This window comes from Coregonus clupeaformis, chromosome 19 (genome assembly GCF_020615455.1).
Source record: "Coregonus clupeaformis isolate EN_2021a chromosome 19, ASM2061545v1, whole genome shotgun sequence".
NCBI classification, from domain to species: domain Eukaryota; kingdom Metazoa; phylum Chordata; class Actinopteri; order Salmoniformes; family Salmonidae; genus Coregonus; species Coregonus clupeaformis.
In genome coordinates, this window is record NC_059210.1 from 6,289,773 (window position 1) to 6,309,106 (window position 19,334).

A 19,334-nucleotide genomic window follows, 5' to 3' on the forward strand; every position below is an offset into this window, starting at 1 on the left:
CCCTCTCCTCCTCCAGCTGTCCTCTGTTCCTCTCCTCCTCCAGCTGTTCTCTCCTCCTCCAGCTGTCCCTCTCCTCCTCCAGCTGTCCTCTGTCCCTCTCCTCTTCCAGCTGTCCTCTGTACCTCTCCTCCTCCAGCTGTTCTCTCCTCCTCCAGCTGTCCTCTCCTCCTCCAGCTGTCCTCTGTTCCTCTCCTCCTCCAGCTGCCCTCTGTTCCTCTCCTCCTCCAGCTGTCCTCTCCTCCTCCAGCTGTCCTCTCCTCCTCCAGCTGTCCCATTAGGAAAAATTAATACATTTAAAATATATATTTTAGGTAAATTTTTTAAGATACATGTATATTGAAATATTGAAACAAACACATTAATCAGTAATAAGGTCCTCAATTAGCTTTCTGAATTGGCCTAGAGGCACCAAAACATCACATTTAAGAACATTTTGAAGATTGTTCCACAAATAAGTTGCAAAAAAACTAAAAGCTGATTTACCTAACTCAGTAGAGACCAAAGGAATTTCCAGTGTTAACCATCCTTGTGACCAGGTTAGGATAATCATGTTGGTCTTGTGGAGGGATGTGTGCCCAGCATTAGGATCATCATGTTGGTCTTGTGGAGGGATGTGTGCCAAGCATTAGGATCATCATGAAGAACTGAAGGTCTCCATTTATTTCCTTGTTTCACTATCAAGGCCTGAACTGTCCTCCAGAAATCCCCCAGAAATCCTTCCTCTTTCTCCCTCTGTTGTTTTCGTGTTTGTTTATCTATGTCCTCATTCTTCCTGTTGTCCCTGTTGGGCCTATAGTCCTCCTGTCCCATTCCTTCCTTGTGTTGCCTGAAGATTCAGCAGATGAGCCTTGAAAGAACCAAATCGATCAATCTCTCAAAATCTCTCAAAATTATTTCCACAAAAAAGTATCTTCCAATTCCTCTGGATGTGCAGAACACAGCAATGCACTAAAATAACTAAACTATTCACATATAATAAAATAATTTAACAAATAATAGCCATTTAAGGAAATGCCATGATGTCAGGGCCTTACATTTTCCTCCTAAGATGTAGCTGAAATAACTGAGTGATCACTTCTATTGAAGAGCTTGGTTAGGTTTAGGCAAGGTAACTAGAATGCATCATTATTCATCAGTGCGATGCAGATTCATGATGATCAAGGTTGATAACACTTAGAGCTGGGACAATAAACCTAAAATTATTGACACCGACCATACTGATCATTCATCTTAGGCATTTAGCTGATATCGTTCATTAGTAGCCTATAGTAGAGAAATGTGAAGATTGAAATGAAATAAGTTTGCTAATATGGGTGATTGTTAATCAACCATCCAACTAGTAGTAGTTTAAAGGATAATAAATAAACGGTGGAGCATATTAATGTTAGAAACTTAACATTCTACTGATTATCACATCAATTCAGGGAATTTATCATGATATGGGTTTATGTCCATATGGCCTAGCTCTAATACTACTACTATACTACTACTACTATACTACTACTACTACTATACTACTACCATACTACTACCATACCACTACCATACTACTACCATACTACTACCATACTACTACCATACTACTACTACTATACTACTACTACTATACTACTACCATACTACTACCATACTACTACTATACTACTACTACTATACTACTACCATACTACTACCATACTACTACTATACTACTACTACTATACTACTACCATACTACTACCATACTACTACTATACTACTACCATACTACTACCATACTACTACCATACTACTACTACTACCATACTACTACCATACTACTACCATACTACTACCATACTACTACTACTACTACCATACTACCATCATACTACTACCATACTACTACTATACTACTACCATACTACTACCATACTACTACCATACTACTACTATACTACTACCATACTACTACCATACTACTACTACTATACTACTACTACTACTATACTACTACCATACTACTACCATACTACTACTATATTACTACTACTATACTACTACCATACTACTACCATACTACTACCATACTACTACTATACTACTACTACTATACTGCTACCATACTACTACCATACTACTACCATACTACTACCATACTACCATTATACTACCATCATACTACTACCATACTACTACCATACTACTACCATACTACTACCATACTACCATCATACTACCATCATACTACTACCATACTACTACCATACTACTACCATACTACTACCATACTACTACCATACTACCATCATACTACCATCATACTACTACCATACTACAACCATACTACTACCATACTACTACCATACTACTACCATCTTACCATCATACTACTATCATACTACTACCATACTACTACCATACTACCATCATACTACTACCATACTACTACCATACTACCATCATACTACTACCATAATACTACCATACTACTACCATACTACCACCATACTACTACCATACTACTACCATACTACTACCATACTACCATCATACTACCATCATACTACCATCATACTACTACAATACTAATACCATACTACTACCATACTACTACCATACTACTACCATACTACCATCATACTACCATCATACTACCACCATACTACTACCATACTACTACCACACTACTACCATACTACTACCATACTACTACCATACTACTACCATACTACTACCATCTTACCATCATACTACTATCATACTACTATCATACTACTACCATACTACCATCATACTACGACCATACTACTACCATACTACCATCATACTACTACCATACTACTACCATACTACTACCATACTACTACCATACTACTACCATACTACTACCATACTACTACCATACCACTATCATACTACTACCATACTACTATCATACTACTACCATACTACTACCATACTACTACCATACTACTACTTCTACCACCATACTACCACCATACTACCACCATACTACTACCATACTACTACCATACCACCATCATACTACTACCATCATACTACTGCTATACTACTACCATACTACTACCATACTACTACCATACTACTACTTCTACTACCATACTACTACCATACTACTACCATACTACTACTATACTACTACCATACTACTACCATACTACCATCATACTACTACCATACTACCACCATACTACTACCATACTACTACCATACTACTACCATACTACTACCATACTACTACTATACTACTACCATACTACTACCATACTACTACCATACTACTACTCCTACTACTACCATACTATTACCATACTACTACTCCTACTACTACCATACTACTACCATACTACTACCATACTACTACCATACTACTACCATACTACTACCATACTACTACTATACTACTACCATACTACTACCATACTACTACTATACTACTACTACCATACTATCTATACTACTACCATACTACTACAACTACTCACCATACTACTACCATTACTACACTTACAACCGGTCCAGGTAAAACATCAGACTGGTCCAGGTAAAACATCAGACTGCTAGTGCAGTTACAATTCTTAGTTGTTACATGATTGTAACTCATGTAACTCAGATATTACTTATAAATTACATACGTTTCATTTCACACATATTCATGTTTATATTGCCTCCTGTTTTGTAAATAAGGCCCCTCATTACAGATGCAGGCTCAAATGGTTTTACTGTAGAGATAGCCAGACTGAAACCGGGAAGTGAAATGGAACAAGGGAGTTTGGATTCAGGCTACTAATTCACCTCCGTTGTGAGAGAAACACGTAGTCTTCTACATGGTCATTTGTACCAGGACACAGCGATAGAGAAAGATAGGGCCTACCTGGACAAAGAGCCAGTGGTCATTCTTACCTGTCTGTGTCATTGAAACCAGGGCAATGTTCCACACTGTTGCTCCTCTTTCAGCCAGCTACTTGAAGCTGCCTCTCCCTTACCATACACAATTACATACCCGGAGACGGTATATTGACTTGCAGCCAGTAAATGTTAAAAGGTATAAGAATTATGAAGAAGAAAAAGCTATAAATGCATGTGTAACAGTCACCCTCTAAGCACCGTTACCCGTCGCTCCGCTAACTAGCTAGCCATTTCACACCAGTTACACATGGATACTGGAGTGTTTTTTGGTCTAAATGTCTTTTCAAATGTGTCTCATTTCATGCAAGGTCCTCCTCCACTATGTCATTTTCTTTTTTGAGATGGAGTTTTTTTCCCTAATTTCTTAAATGTTGCCCACAAAGAATGTTGGTTTAATAATGTGTTGTGATTTGACCATATACAGAGCATATTTGCAAAACAAAACTAAATTCAAACAACAAACACAGCCTAAGAAAAGCCTTCATGTTTGGTTTACATACGTCACTAGAATATGCTATGCCCCGCCCCCGATTTCCTGTGCCCCGCCCCTTCCCTCGCGCAGGTTGAGTTACCGGCGCTCACCTGTCGCTCTCCTCGCGCTAGCTGCCTGAACCGGAGCTGTCGTCCGTCCGTGATACACTACAACAACAGCGAGGACAGAACAAGCAAACACATTTACATACCACTTTGTTTTAATACCGCAACTTCCGATCCCCTCTGGCGTCAACATAGGAGGTTAGAGTCACGTCGTTATTATCCACCTCTTGCGGAGCAAAGTGGATTCATACAGACGTTTGAAGTCACACTTATTGGTTGTTGCAGTGAAATAATGGCACCTTGATGTTCGGGTCCAGTCAGTGTTTTGGAGAGAAAAGAAAGGCAACACACGTTTTGTTCGTCATCAATAGAAGAGAGAGAGAGAGAGAGCGGTGAGATTCAGCGCTGACTTGGTAAGACTATTGACTATTTTACAAGTGATATTGGACTGGTTAGTTTCTCTATCTTTTCCAGAGTTGGATGTCTATTGCAGGTGCATGTTTCTGGTATAGATGACGTTATGCATTTTACCCTAACCCTATGGCGTGCTATGTAGGGCAAATGTTACACTAATAATGGACGAAATGAGCCCAACGTTACTCGTTATAGTCCAAGGACCTTAGCTACATGTTCTGTTTTAAAGGCGAATTGGCTCCGGAAGCCAAAACAGCCAAATACTCCAGCTAAACGTGAATCGATTCTCAACTGCGGAACGGTTTTAGAAACATAAATCCCTGTACTTTCATATAACATCAACACATCATTTCACAAACGCTAAATGAGTGTTTTAAGCGGTTTTAACACAGTTGCAGCCGACAGTGTTTTTCAGTGACAACAGGTTTGTGGGGTCTGTCTCCCGTTTCCACCCAGGAGTTCTGAGAAGCAGATAACTCATTAGCTCCGGTAGTCAGTCCCCTCTGTCTTCAGTCTGTTTTCTGGAAACGAGCGCTGTAACATGGAGATATGGCCGTGGGGGAACCCTAACCCTACACAAGGTGTGAATCGATGACATTTAATTATTTATCGATATGATATGAAAGATAAGGTTTTTATGCTTCCTAACCGAACACATAAGGCTTAAAAGAAACGCCTGAAACTAAATCCCCTACATACTGGTCTTGACAACAAGAAGAAAAAACTGTCAGGGGAGGTAGTTTAGTGGTTAAGAGCGTTGTGCCAGTAACCGAAAGGTCGCTGGTTCTAATCCCCGAGCCGACTAGGTGAAAAATCTGTCGATTTTCCCTTGAGCAAGGCACTTAACCCTAATTGCTCCTGTAAGTCGCTCTGGATAAGAGCGTCTGCTAAATGACTAAAATGTAAAAAAATGTAAAATGTTCACTTCTGCACTGTTCAACCAACCTGGTCTCAGAACATTTCGTGTTATTCTATACATAAATCTGAGATACTCCATTTTAGTATGATATGTTACATTTCATATGATATGGTATTAATTTGTGGATGTCCATCACCCATTTCATATGATATGTTACGAATTACAATTAATATGATATGTTGCGAATTTGCTAAACATATGATATGTATGTTACGAATTCTACACTGAACAAAAATATTTTACTGAGTTACAGTTCATATAAGGAAATCAGTCAATTTAAATAAATAAATTAGGCCCTAACCTATGGATTTCACATGACTGGGAATACAGATATGCATCTGTTGTCACAGATAACTTTTTTTTTAAAGGTAGGGGCGTAGATCAGAAAACCTGTCAGTATCTGGTTTGACCATAATTTGCCTCATGCAGCACAACACGTCCTTCGCATAGAGTTGATCAGGCTGTTGATTGTGGCCTGTGGAATGTTGTCCCACTCCTCTTCAATGGCTGTGCAAAGTTGCTGGATATTGGTGGGAACTGGAACACGCTGTCGTACACGTCGATCCAGAGCATCCCAAACATGCTCAATGGGTGACATGTCTGGTGAGTATGCAGGCCATGGAAGAACTGGGACATTTTCAGCTTCCAGGAATTGTGTATAGATCCTTGCGACATGGGGCCATGCATTATAATGCTCAAACATGAGGTGATGGCGGCGGCTGAATGGCATGACAATGGGCCTCAGGATCTCGTCACGATATCTCTGTGCATTGAAATTAGCCTAGTTTTTTAGCTAGTTTTAGGCTAGTAGTGAGTTAACCTGAAAAGAAAATGCATTATAATTGTATAGTTGTCAAAAATGAACACTCCTGTGTTAGTTCATGGGATGGTTGAAAGGTTGATGTAGGAACTATTGTGACTAATTATTCAAAGGATTGTGTTTATGATGTGAGTCCAGGTTATTGGTCTTGACTTGACAGGTCTAAAGCTATCTCTTCGTTAGTGTGTGTGTGTGTGTGTGTGTGTGTGTGTAATTACACAGTAACGGAATTACGCTTTGACTCAAAATGTACGCCAAAACAAAAAACATTGATTTTTAAGTTTAACAACCATACAACTCTATACACAAAGACTATTTTTTAACAATTTCCACTGACAAATGGACAAAAACTACTTAGTGGAAGAACTGTGCAGATGCAAACTTTGTTAGTGGAATTAGGGTAAAATCTCCCTTAGGTTTTTATGCGACCACGTTTTCCAAAAATATCTGCTCCGGATTAAGATTCAAAGATGTCTGCAGAAAGAATGGGGGGTCAGCTATGACATCGTCGTCACTAGATACCACAGCCACAAAGTCAGAAGGCCCGCCTGCTCAACCAATCAGATGAGGGAGTGTGATGACACGTATGCTGGCTAATAATTAATAAACAAACTTGATATCAGTAAAATCACGAACTAATTGGTAGGTCTACCATTGCTTGTTACTTCTGTGAACTTTCACTCCTCATGAGGGAGAGAAATTAGAAATTATCTTAAAGATATGTGAGTTTTTGGTAACGGAGTTACAAAGCACAAGGCCATATTTGTTAAATTTACAGAAGGTAAACAATTTATCCAAATAAATACAAGTGTTGATATTAGTTGGCAGGGGTCTTTACCTCAACATTATTGTGTTTTGATGTATTTCTGATACCTTTTTTAAAGACTTTTTCTGGTAGAGGTTTTCTAAGACCCCGTTTTCCATCTGTTTGTCCAGAAATCAAAGCCTTTACGTATGCCTAATCTTCTGGATGGAAAATGGTTGAAAAATGTATCTATGCCTTCATTTCCCCAAAATATACTCGTAGCTTTCATTTGACACCGAATTTGATATGCTCCTATGAACTTTACATATTGGTGTTCATGGGTAATTCTCTATGGATATGCCCGGTGGGTGACGTGATACCCATTTGTCCCTATTTAGGCCTAGTAATAGATTATAAGTGCAGCCTATGGCACCACTAAGTACCTGATAGGCACTATCTTGATTTAATGATTATTGTTATTGTTTTATAAGGATTACGTAGGGCATTTGGCAAGAACTAAATTGCTGACTGAACAAATTAAAACAATGCTAATTAAAAAAAAAAAGGTACACAAATGGTCAATTACATAGCCTATTCATAAATCTATTGAATTCTCTTACATGGTTATCCTCAGATATATGAAACTAGGCCAGAAAAATAGATTTTGTTTTCTTTGTGGGATCACAAAGAAATTCCATAAGCTAGCTAGGTGGATCACAGTGCAAACACATTATTGTAACCACTGCTTTTATAAAAAATCGATTAAATTGTTCCCTGACCTATGAAATGTAAATAGCTAAACAGTCGACCTAACCCTAACCCAGGTCATTGACTCGATCGTAAATTAATTAACCAATCAATCAAAGGCCCTTTTTACATCAGCAGTTGTCACAAAGTGCTTTTACATTAACCTGGCCTTGACCCCATGCAAAGAGAAAACAGTCACAAGGACATGCAAACATACTTTCTATAACTGTCTACACACAATACTGTATACACAAACTGTCCATACTTTATACAAACACACTTTCCATGTTGTAGGACACACACACACACACACACACACACACACACACACCACAATAAAATAAACCCACCTTTGTCACAACAGAGTGAATACAGGTTCAATTGAGTTGTTTGTTTATATTGGAATAAGATAACCCGTGTATATTTTATCTGGTCTAAAATGCTATTCAAGAAAAGGGGACAAAGTTCACATGGCTTTTATCTGCAGCTCATCTGTTTAGTTTACACCATTACAGAATGCACCTGGCTTGCTGTATCAATACCACTCTGATAATGCACCTGGCTTGCTGTATCAATACCACTCTGATAATTGACCTAGCTAGTTGTATCAATACAACTCTAATAAATGAATTTTAGCAATATGAGTTGTCTCAATATAGAGAACCAGTCATCTTGAATATTAGCAATATGAGTTGTCTCAATATAGAGAACCTGTCATCTTGAATGTTAGCAATATACACTGAGTGTACAAAACATTAAGAACACCTGCTCTTTCCATGACATAGACTGACCAGGTGAATCCAGGTGAAAGCTTTTGATCCATTATTCATGTCACTTGTTAAATCCACTTCAAACAGTGTAGATGGAGGGGAGGAGACATGTTAAATAAGGATTTGTAAGCCTTGAGACAATTGAGACATGGATTGTTTATTTACGCCATTCAGAGGGTGAATGGGCAAGACAAAACATTTAAGTGACTTTGAACGGTGTATGGTAGTAGGTGCCAGGTGCACCGGTTTGCGTCAAGAACTGCAACGCTGCTGGGTTTTTCCACACTCAACAGTTTCCCGTGTGTATCAAGAATGGCCCACCACCCAAAGGTCATCCAGCCAACTTGACACAACAGTGGGAAGCATTGGAGTCAACATGGGCCAGCATCCAGTCCAAACAGATCAATAAAAACGACCTTGTCTGATCCATACAATAGGCTTACGAGAAGGGGAGACACAAATAGCCTACAATATGACATTAATTTAACCTGGAGGAGGAAAGTATTGTCCAAAAACTAACTTTCAAGTGGCACTGACCCAAGAATGATAAAGAGTGAATACACTGGCAGGGGAAATGGCTGATGCTCTCTGCTGGTGCCAATAAGATAGGCTATACTGTTCATTTAGGTTGAGAGTTTTGAGGTGCGTCAAGAACTGCAACGCTGCTGGGTTTTATATAACACTTTAGGCCTCCCGAACGGTGCAGTGGTCTAAGTGCATCGCAGTACTTGAGGCGTCACTACAGACCCTTGGTTCGATCCCGGGCTGTGTCGCAGCTGGCCGCGACCGGGAGACCCATGAGGCGGCGCACAATTGGCCCAGCGTCGTCCGGGTGAGCGGAGGGTTTGGCCGGCCGGGATGTCCTTGTCCCATCGCGCTCTAGCGACTCCTTGTGGCGGCCGGGCGCAGTGCACGCTGACGTCGGTCGCCAGCAGTACGGGGTTTCCTCCGACACATTGGTGCGGCTGGCTTCCGGGTTAAGCGGGCAGCGTGTCAAGACTCAGTGCGGCTTGGCAGGTTGTGTTTTGGAGGACGCATGGCTCTCGACCTTTGCCTCTCCCGAGTCTGTACGGGAGTTGCAGCGATGGGACAAGACAGTTCAGTGTAGTCACTTAGCAGACGCTCTTATCCAGAGCGACTTCCAATTAGTGAGTGCATACATTTTTCATACTGGCCCCCCGTGGGAATTGGATATCACGGAATTGGGGAGAAAAAGGGGTAAAAAGAAAAATAATAATAATAGTAAAATAAAAAAACACTTTTCAATGTCTTCTCTTTACAGCAATAGCCATTTGCTTTCCAAACTATGATGAAATATTGCGATATGCCAGGCTGGGCCTCTCTACTTTTCAAATTGCAATTTAAAACAATCTCTGTGTCCAAATCATGCTTTCTGGTGTAGTAGACTATTTTGAATTATTTTATTTATTTATGTATAGACAGGAGTAGGCTAATTAGGCTATGATTTTGGCAATTTAATTCAATTTCCTTTAGGGGAAGCTTAGCTTTTGGACGCGCCACCTATGTCTGTAGCTCACTTGTGATGGAGTTTCAAAACCAATGGCCACTGGAGTGATGCAAATAATCATGATTCTACCAGGTAGGCATAGGCTACTTTATATACTGAACAAAAATATAAACGCAACAATTTCAACGATTTTACTGATTTACAGTTCATATAAGGAAATAAGTCAATTGAAATAAATAAATTAGGCCCTAATCTATGGACTTCACATGACTGGGAAGGGGTGCAGCCATGGGTGGGACTGGGGGGGGTCATAGGCCCATCCACTGGGGAGCCAGGCCCACCCACTGGGGAGCCAGGCCCAGCTAATTTTGTGGGGAAAAGGGCTTTATTACAGACAGAAATACTCCTCAGTTTCATCAGCTGTCTGGGTGGCTGGTCTCAGACAATCCCACAGGTGATGAAGCCGGATGTGGAGGTCCTGGGCTGGCATGGTTACACATGGTCTGCGGTTGTGAGGCCGAATTCTCTAAAACAATGTTGGAGGCGGCTTATGGTACAGAAATTAACATTAAATTCTCTGGCAACAGCTCTGGTGGACATTCGTGCTGTCAGGATGCCAATTGCACGCTTCCTCAAAACTTGAGACATCTGTGGCATTGTGTTGTGTGACAAAACGGCACATTTTAGAGTGGCCTTTTATTGTCCCCAGCACAAGGTGCACCTGTGTAATGATCTTGCTGTTTAATCAGCTTCTTGATATGCCACACGTGTCAGATGGATGGATTATCTTGGCAAAGGATAAAATGCTAATTAACAGGGATGTAAACAAATTTGTTTACAAAATGTAAGAGAAAAAAAAAGCTTTTTGTGCGTATGGAAAATTTCTGCGATCTTTTATTTCAGCTCATGAAACATGGGACCAACACTTTATATGTTGCTTTTATATTTTTGTTCAGGATACATATGAAGTGGTTGAAACGGTATGTAAACATTATTAAAATGACCAGTGTTCCATGTCTATGTATATAGGGCAGCAGCCTCTAAGGTGCAGGGTAGAGTGACTGGGTGGTAGCCGACTAGTGACAGTGACTAAGTTCAGGGCAGGGTACCGGGTGGTAGCCGACTAGTGACAGTGACTAAGTTCAGGGCAGGGTACTGGGCGGGGGCCGGCTAGTGATGGCTATTAAACAGTCTGCTGGCCTTGAGATAGAAGCAGTTTTTCAGTCTCTTGGTCCTTGCTGAACTGACCTCGACTTCTGGATGGTAGAGGGGTGAACGGGCCGTGGCTCGGGTGGCTGAGGTCCTTGATGATCTTCTTGGCCTTCCTGTGACACCGGGTGCTGTAAATGTCCTGGAGGGCAGGCCGTGTGCCCTTGGTGATGCGTTGGGCAGACCGCACCACCCTCTGGAAAGCCCTGCAGTTGCACCACCCTCTGGAAAGCCCTGCAGTTGCTGTACCAGGCGGTGATACAGCCCAACAGGATGCTCTCAATGGTGCATCTGTAAAAGTTTGAGAGGGTCTTAGGTGCCAAGCCAAATTTCTTCAGCCTCCTGAGGTTGAAGAGGTGCTGTTGCGCCTTCTTCACCACACTGTCTGTGTGGGTGGACCATTTCAGATTGTCAGTGATGTGTACACTGAGAAACTTGAAACTTTTCACCTTCTCCACTGCGGTCCCGTCGGTGTGGATAGGGGCGTGCTCCCTCTGCTGTCTCCTGAAGTCCACGATCAGCTCCTTCGTTTTGTTGACATTGAGGGAGAGGTTATTTTCCTGCCACCACTCCTCCAGGGCCCTCACCTCCTCCCTGTAGGCTGTCTCATTGTTGTTGGTAATCAGGCCTACTACTGTTGTGTCGTCTGCAATCTTGATGATTGAGTTGGAGGCGTGCCTGGCCACGCAGTCATGGGTGAACAGGGAGTACAGGAGGGGACTGAGCATACAGCTTATTTCCCTCATTAAAATGCAAATCAATTTATAACATTTTTGACATGCGTTTTTCTGGATTTTTTTGTTGTTATTCTGTCTCTCACTGTTCAAATAAACCTACCATTAAAATTATAGACTGATCATTTCTTTGTCAGTGGGCAAACGTACAAAATCAGCAGGGGATCAAATACTTTTTTCCCTCACTGTATATGGACAAGCAATGACAGAGCGGCATGGACTAAGATACAGTAGAATATTATAGAATAGAATACAGTATATACATATGAGATGAGTAGTGCAAGATATGTAAACATTATTAAAGTGACTAGTGTTCCATTTCTTAAAGTGGCCAGTGATTTCAATAGGCAGCAGCAGCCTCTAATGTGCTAGTGATGGCTATTTAACAGTCTGATGGCCTTGAGATAGAAGCTGTTTTTCATTCTCTCGGTCCCAGCTTTGATGCACCTGTACTGACCTCGCCTTCTGGATGATAGCGGGGTGAACAGGCAGTGGCTCGGGTGGTTGATGTCCTTGATGATCTTTTTGGCCTTCCTGTGACATCGGGTGCTGTATGTGTCTTGGAGGGCAGGTAGTTTGCCCCCGGTAATGCGTTGGGCAGACCGCACCACCCTCTGGAGAGCCCTGCGGTTGCGGGCGGTGTAGTTGCCGTACCAGGCGGTGATACAGCCCGACAAGATGCTCTCAATTGTGCATCTGTAAAAGTTTGTGAGGGTTGTAGGTGATAAGCCAAATTTCTTCAGCCTCCTGAGGTTGAAGAGGCTCTGTTGTGCCTTTTCACCACACTGCCTGCGTGGGTGGACCATTTCAGTTTGTCGGTGATGTGTACGCCAAGGAACTTGAAGCTTTCCACCTTCTCCACTACGGTCCTGTCGATGTGGATAGGGGGGTGCACCCTCTGCTGTTTCCTGAAGTCCACGATCATCTCCTTTGTTTTGTTGAGTGAGAGGTTATTTTCCTGGCACCACACTCCCAGAGCCCTCACCTCCTCCCTGTAGGCGGTCTCGTCATTGTTGGTAATCAAGCCTACTACTGTTGTGTCGTCTGCAAACTTGATGATTGAGTTGGAGGCGTGCTTGGCCAAGCAGTCATGGGTGAACAGGGAGTCCAGGAGTGGGCTGAGCACACACCCTTGTGGGGCCACTGTGTTGAGGATCAGCGAAGTGGAGGTGTTGTTTCCTACCTTCACCACCTGGGGGCGGCCTGTCAGGAAGTCCAGGACCCAGTTGCACAGGGCGGGGTTCAGACCCAGGGCCTCGAGCTTAATGATGAGCTTGGAGGGTACTATGGTGTTGAATGCTGAGCTATAGTCAATGAACAGCATTCTTACATAGGTATTCCTCCTGTCCAGATGGGATAGGGCAGTGTGCAGTGTGATGGCGATTGCATCATCTGTGGATCTATTGGGTCGGTAAGCAAGTTGAAGTGGGTCTAGGGTGACAGGTAAGGTAGAGGTGATATGATCCTTGACTAGTCTCTCAAATCACTTCATGATGACAGAGGTGAGTGCTACGGGGCGATAGTCATTTAGTTCAGTTACCTTTGCTTTCTTGGGTACAGGAACAATGGTGGCCATCTTGAAGCATGTGGGAACAGCAGACTGGGATAGGGAGAGATTGAATATGTCCATGAACACACCAGCCAGCTGGTCTGCACATGCTCTGAGGACGCGGCTAGGGATGCCGTCTGGGCCCGCAGCCTTGCGGGGGTTAACATGCTTAAATGTCTTAATTACGTCGGCCATGGAGAAGGAGAGGCCACAGTCCTTGGTAGTGGGCCTCGTCGGTGTCACTGTGTCATCCTCAAAGCGGGTAAAGAAGGTGTTTAGCTTGTCTGGAAGCGAGACGTCGGTGTCGGCGACGTGGCTGGTTTTCTTTTGTAGTCCGTGATTGTCTGTAGACCCTGCCACAGACGTCTCGTGTCTGAGCCGTTGAATTGCGACTCCACTTTCTCTCTATACTGATGTTTTGCCAGTTTAATTGCCTTGCGGAGTGAGTAGCTACACTGTTTGTATTCTGCCATATTCCCAGTCACCTTGCCATGGTTTAATGCGGTGGTTCGCGCTTTCAGTTTTGCACGAATGCTGCCGTCTATCCACGGTTTCCGGTTAGGGTAGGTTTTAATAGTCACAGTGGGCACAACATCTCCTATACACTTCCTGATAAACTCAGTCACCGTTTCAGTGTATATGTCTAAATTATTTTCGGAAGCTACCCGGAACATATCCCAGTCCATGTGATGAAAACAATCTTGAAGCGTGGATTCTGATTGGTCAGACCAGCGTTGAATAGTCCTTAGCACGGGTACTTCCTGTTTGAGTTTCAACAGGATCTCACTCATCTGCCAGAACTGTAGCGTTCTCAACAGTGAGATCCTTGTGCTCATAAATGTAGGTAGCAACCCTTTCATGAAGGTAATTAGTGAACTGCTCAAGAAGTATGAGTGTCTTTAAATCCTCAAGGTCCTTGACCTCTTGAGAACCACACCACCAATCAAAAATACATGCTTGTTCCCTTGCGAACTCAACATGGCTTTCTGATTCTGTCTTTCGTAATTTACGGAACTGTTGTCTATATGCCTCTGGGACCAACTCGTAAGCCAGAAGCATAGAAGCTTGAACAGTGTCATCGTCTGAACTCTGGTCAAGAGATAAAGTGGTGTACACTTCCTGATCCTTTCCCACAAGAACACTAGAGGAGCAGTGACCATATCTCTCGCGGCCATTTTAGGGATGTGGCTCAAATCCGCTCAAACAGAGTAAAATATACATCCACCTAGGGCTGGGCGATAAAAATCACATCTCAATTTCCTTCTAACTTATAGCCGATTCACGATATCTCGTTTTTTCAAATTAAGCTTTTGTTGTACAATTAAAGGTCAAATACAATCCATTTCAATCAGTCAGCAATAATCTAACGAATTCAGGGTTTTTGAAGTTATGCCTAGGCTAAATATAGGCCTTCCACAACCACGTTAGCCTGTTAGCACGTTAGCCTGTCCAACCACGTTAGCCTGTTAGCATGCTAGCCTGTTAGCACGTTAGCCTGTCCACTTTGTTCAGATGTTGAAATCAAGTGGCCTACCTTATTTCTCAGAATAAGAACGACTTGCCAATTCCTTATATAATTGTGTTTTATGCTTATTGCACATTTATAAAACGCAGACTATACTTTGGCTAAAATGCTTCTAGCGGTACGTGGTACCCCAATGCCGCGCGCGACAAACTTTGCATTCATTTTCCAGAATCAATGTTAATTGATAATCTCATTTTAGTAGTGTGTCATGTCTGCTCTGCACGCAATTTGAGTAGTTGAGACATAAAAAGGGTATCGTTAGAAAAGTTAACTTCTCTATTACAGTAAAATAATGTCTCAGTGTGTTTTGGTGTCCATATGACCGATTCCGTTGGACCAAACCTCAACTGCAAATAGCGAGTTGAAACCGCTTGTCAGAGAAGAAGATGTGATCGTTCAACGTTGTTGGCGTGAGAGGCAGGGGGAGGGGCTTGGTGCGTGTATGAAAACCATAGAGGAAGCGGCAAAGCGCTAAAATCTGTCCAAAATAAGGCCAGTGCACTTCTATGGGCATATTTTGAACCTAAGCTTGCCGCCCGCCTTCCCTCCTTTGGGACAACGACTCACATTGTTAGGGCGGAGACATGAGCATCTCCTCATTATATACAGATCTCTGGTGTAAATGGGAAGGTGCACACAGCACAGACGAGACCAAAAATACAACATGAGAACGAATGCACTGTAAATGCTTATAAAAAACGAAAAGTAACAAAACCTTGATTCTTGTGATGCAGGCATTTGGAATATTGCGCAAAAGACATACATTTGAATGAATGGAATGAATTTGATATATCAGCCCTACATCCACCTCCTTTTGGTTGAAAGATGGTACGAGTCGGCTGTTCCGACCATCCACCTCCTTTTGGTTGAAAGATGGTACGAGTCGGCTGTTCCGACCATCCACCTCCTTTTGGTTGAAAGATGGTACGAGTCGGCTGTTCCGACCAATATCAAACTCTGTTGAGGGTGCAGGACGGCCTGACTGGATTCGGAGTGTTTCCAGAGCTTTCTCTCTTAGTTGAATGGCATGCTCATGTTCTTGTTGTCTTTCCCTGTGCTCCAACTCATTTCTGTTGCTCCAACCTCTCCTCACGTTCTCTTGTCTTTCCCTGTGCTCCAACTCATTTCTGTTGCTCCAACCTCTCCTCACGTTCTCTTGTCTTTCCCTGTGCTTGAGCTCTAATTTCTGTTGCTCCCATTTTGCCTTTAGTTTTACCGCAGCTGCAGGTCTATCGGGTGTCCTCTACCACCCATAGGACCCTTTTCATCATCCTCCCACTCCGGAAGGATTTCCTCCTCCACCAAAGCAGTACCGATCAACTCTTTGACTACTGCTTTTGGATCCGTCATGGTGCTTTGAAATGAAGAGCAGATTCACCTTTGTCAAGCACTTAAAATACTAGCAGCCAGCTAGTAACCAGCATGTAGCAGCCAGCTAGTAACAAGCGTGTAGCAGCCAGTTAGTAACCAGCGTGTAGCAGCCAGCTAGTAACCAGCGTGTAACAGCCAGCTAGTAACCAGCGTGTGGCAGCCAGCTAGTAACCAGCGTGTAGCAGCCAGCTAGTAACCAGCGTGTAGCAGCCAGCTAGTAACCAGCGTGTAGCAGCCAGCTAGTAACCAGCGTGTGGCAGCCAGCTAGTAACCAGCGTGTGGCAGCCAGCTAGTAACCAGCGTGTAGCAGCCAGCTAGTAACCAGCGTGTAGCAGCCAGCTAGTAACCAGCGTGTAGCAGCCAGCTAGTAACCAGCGTGTAGCAGCCAGCTAGTAACCAGCGTGTAGCAGCCAGCTAGTAACCAGCGTGTAGCAGCCAGCTAGTAACCAGCGTGTGGCAGCCAGCTAGTAACCAGCATGTAGCAGCCAGCTAGTAACCAGCGTGTAACAGCCAGCTAGTAACCAGCGTGTAGCAGCCAGCTAGTAACCAGCGTGTAGCAGCCAGCTAGTAACCAGCGTGTAGCAGCCAGCTAGTAACCAGCGTGTAGCAGCCAGCTAGTAACCAGCGTGTAGCAGCCAGCTAGTAACCAGCGTGTGGCAGCCAGCTAGTAACCAGCATGTAGCAGCCAGCTAGTAACCAGCGTGTAACAGCCAGCTAGTAACCAGCGTGTAGCAGCCAGCTAGTAACCAGTGTGTAACAGCCAGCTAGTAACCAGCGTGTAGCAGCCAGCTAGTAACCAGCGTGTAGCAGCCAGCTAGTAACCAGCGTGTAGCAGCCAGCTAGTAACCAGCGTGTGGCAGCCAGCTAGTAACCAGCGTGTAGCAGCCAGCTAGTAACCAGCGTGTAACAGCCAGCTAGTAACCAGCGTGTAACAGCCAGCTAGTAACCAGCGTGTAGCAGCCAGCTAGTAACCAGCGTGTAGCAGCCAGCTAGTAACCAGCCCGAGTGTAGCCAGCCCAGCAGCTAGTAACCAGCGTGTAGCAGCCAGCTAGTAACCAGCGTGTAGCAGCCAGCTAGTAACCAGCGTGCTAGCAGCCAGCTAGTAACCAGCGTGTAGCAGCCAGCTAGTAACCAGCGTGTAGCAGCCAGCTAGTAACCAGCATGTAGCAGCCAGCTAGTAACCAGCGTGTAGCAGCCAGCTAGTAACCAGCGTGTAGCAGCCAGCTAGTAACCAGCGTGTAACAGCCAGCTAGTAACCAGCGTGTAGCAGCCAGCTAGTAACCAGCGTGTAGCAGCCAGCTAGTAACCAGCGTGTAGCAGCCAGCTAGTAACCAGCGTGTGGCAGCCAGCTAGTAACCAGCGTGTAGCAGCCTAGTAACCAGCGTGTGGCAGCCAGCTAGTAACCAGCGTGTAGCAGCCAGCTAGTAACCAGCGTGTAGCAGCCAGCTAGTAACCAGCGTGTAGCAGCCAGCTAGTAACCAGCGTGTAGCAGCCAGCTAGTAACCAGCGTGTAGCAGCCAGCTAGTAACCAGCGTGTGGCAGCCAGCTAGTAACCAGCGTGTAGCAGCCAGCTAGTAACCAGCGTGTAACAGCCAGCTAGTAACCAGCGTGTAGCAGCCAGCTAGTAACCAGCATGTAGCAGCCAGCTAGTAACCAGCGTGTAGCAGCCAGCTAGTAACCAGCGTGTAGCAGCCAGCTAGTAACCAGCGTGTAGCAGCCAGCTAGTAACGAGCATGTGGCTGCCAGCTAGTAACCAGCATGTAGCAGCCAGCTAGTAACCAGCGTGTAGCAGCCAGCTAGTAACCAGCATGTAGCAGCCAGCTAGTAACCAGCGTTTAGCAGCCAGCTAGTAACCAGCATGTAGCAGCCAGCTAGTAACCAGCGTGTGGCAGCCAGCTAGTAACCAGCGTGTAACAGCCAGCTAGTAACCAGCGTGTAACAGCCAGCTAGTAACCAGCGTGTGGCAGCCAGCTAGTAACCAGCGTGTAGCAGCCAGCTAGTAACCAGCTTGTGGCATCAGAGCCACCCGGGTCTCTCAGCTCTGATGACTAATACAAGCTAATTGTAAGACAGGCTTGGGGAGATACATGGCTGCTGGAAGGAAAGGAGAGGGGACAAGGTAACTCAGGTAAAAGATACATGGCTGCTTGAAGGAAAGGAGAGGGGACAAGTTAACTCAGGTAAAAGAGGATTAAGAAGGAAGGGAGGAGTGAAGAGATTCCTCTTCTTGAGTTAAGTTACTGCATAGTGAAACATACTGTTTTGTGAAGCAGGTACTTGTAGTAACTAGAAGTAAAACAGGTGGACTAATGTTAGCCTGGTCCCAGATCTGTTTGTACTGTCTTGCTAACTGCTATGTTCATTTGGCTATACAGCACAAAAAGATCTGGGACCAGACTAGACTAATATATTACTAATGTAATGTCCCACTAATACTGGACATTACTGCTATGTTTTATGAAACAGCTCAATTAGACCTCATTATTTACTGGTTCCTGGTGATGGCGTTCTTTACAGTTGTAAGCAGGAAGCTCTATGGCTGAGACGTACAGTAGCTTTACTTCAGCTGAGTCATAATCCTTATGCGTACCACACATTAGACATTGCATGACAATGATTGGATGCCTTGACTGTC

The 19,334-nt window shown here is 43.8% G+C and overlaps 1 long non-coding RNA gene across 1 annotated transcript in view; it reads left to right on the top strand.

The window, feature by feature from the left end:
- The first annotated feature begins 4,450 nt into the window (after positions 1 to 4,450).
- Positions 4,451 to 19,334, top strand: part of LOC123481381 — a 19,324-nt gene continuing 4,440 nt past the window's right edge. Inside the window, exon 1 of the long non-coding RNA XR_006657074.1 lies at positions 4,451 to 4,841. This is a non-coding gene — a long non-coding RNA (uncharacterized LOC123481381). The remainder of the gene's footprint in view (positions 4,842 to 19,334) is intronic.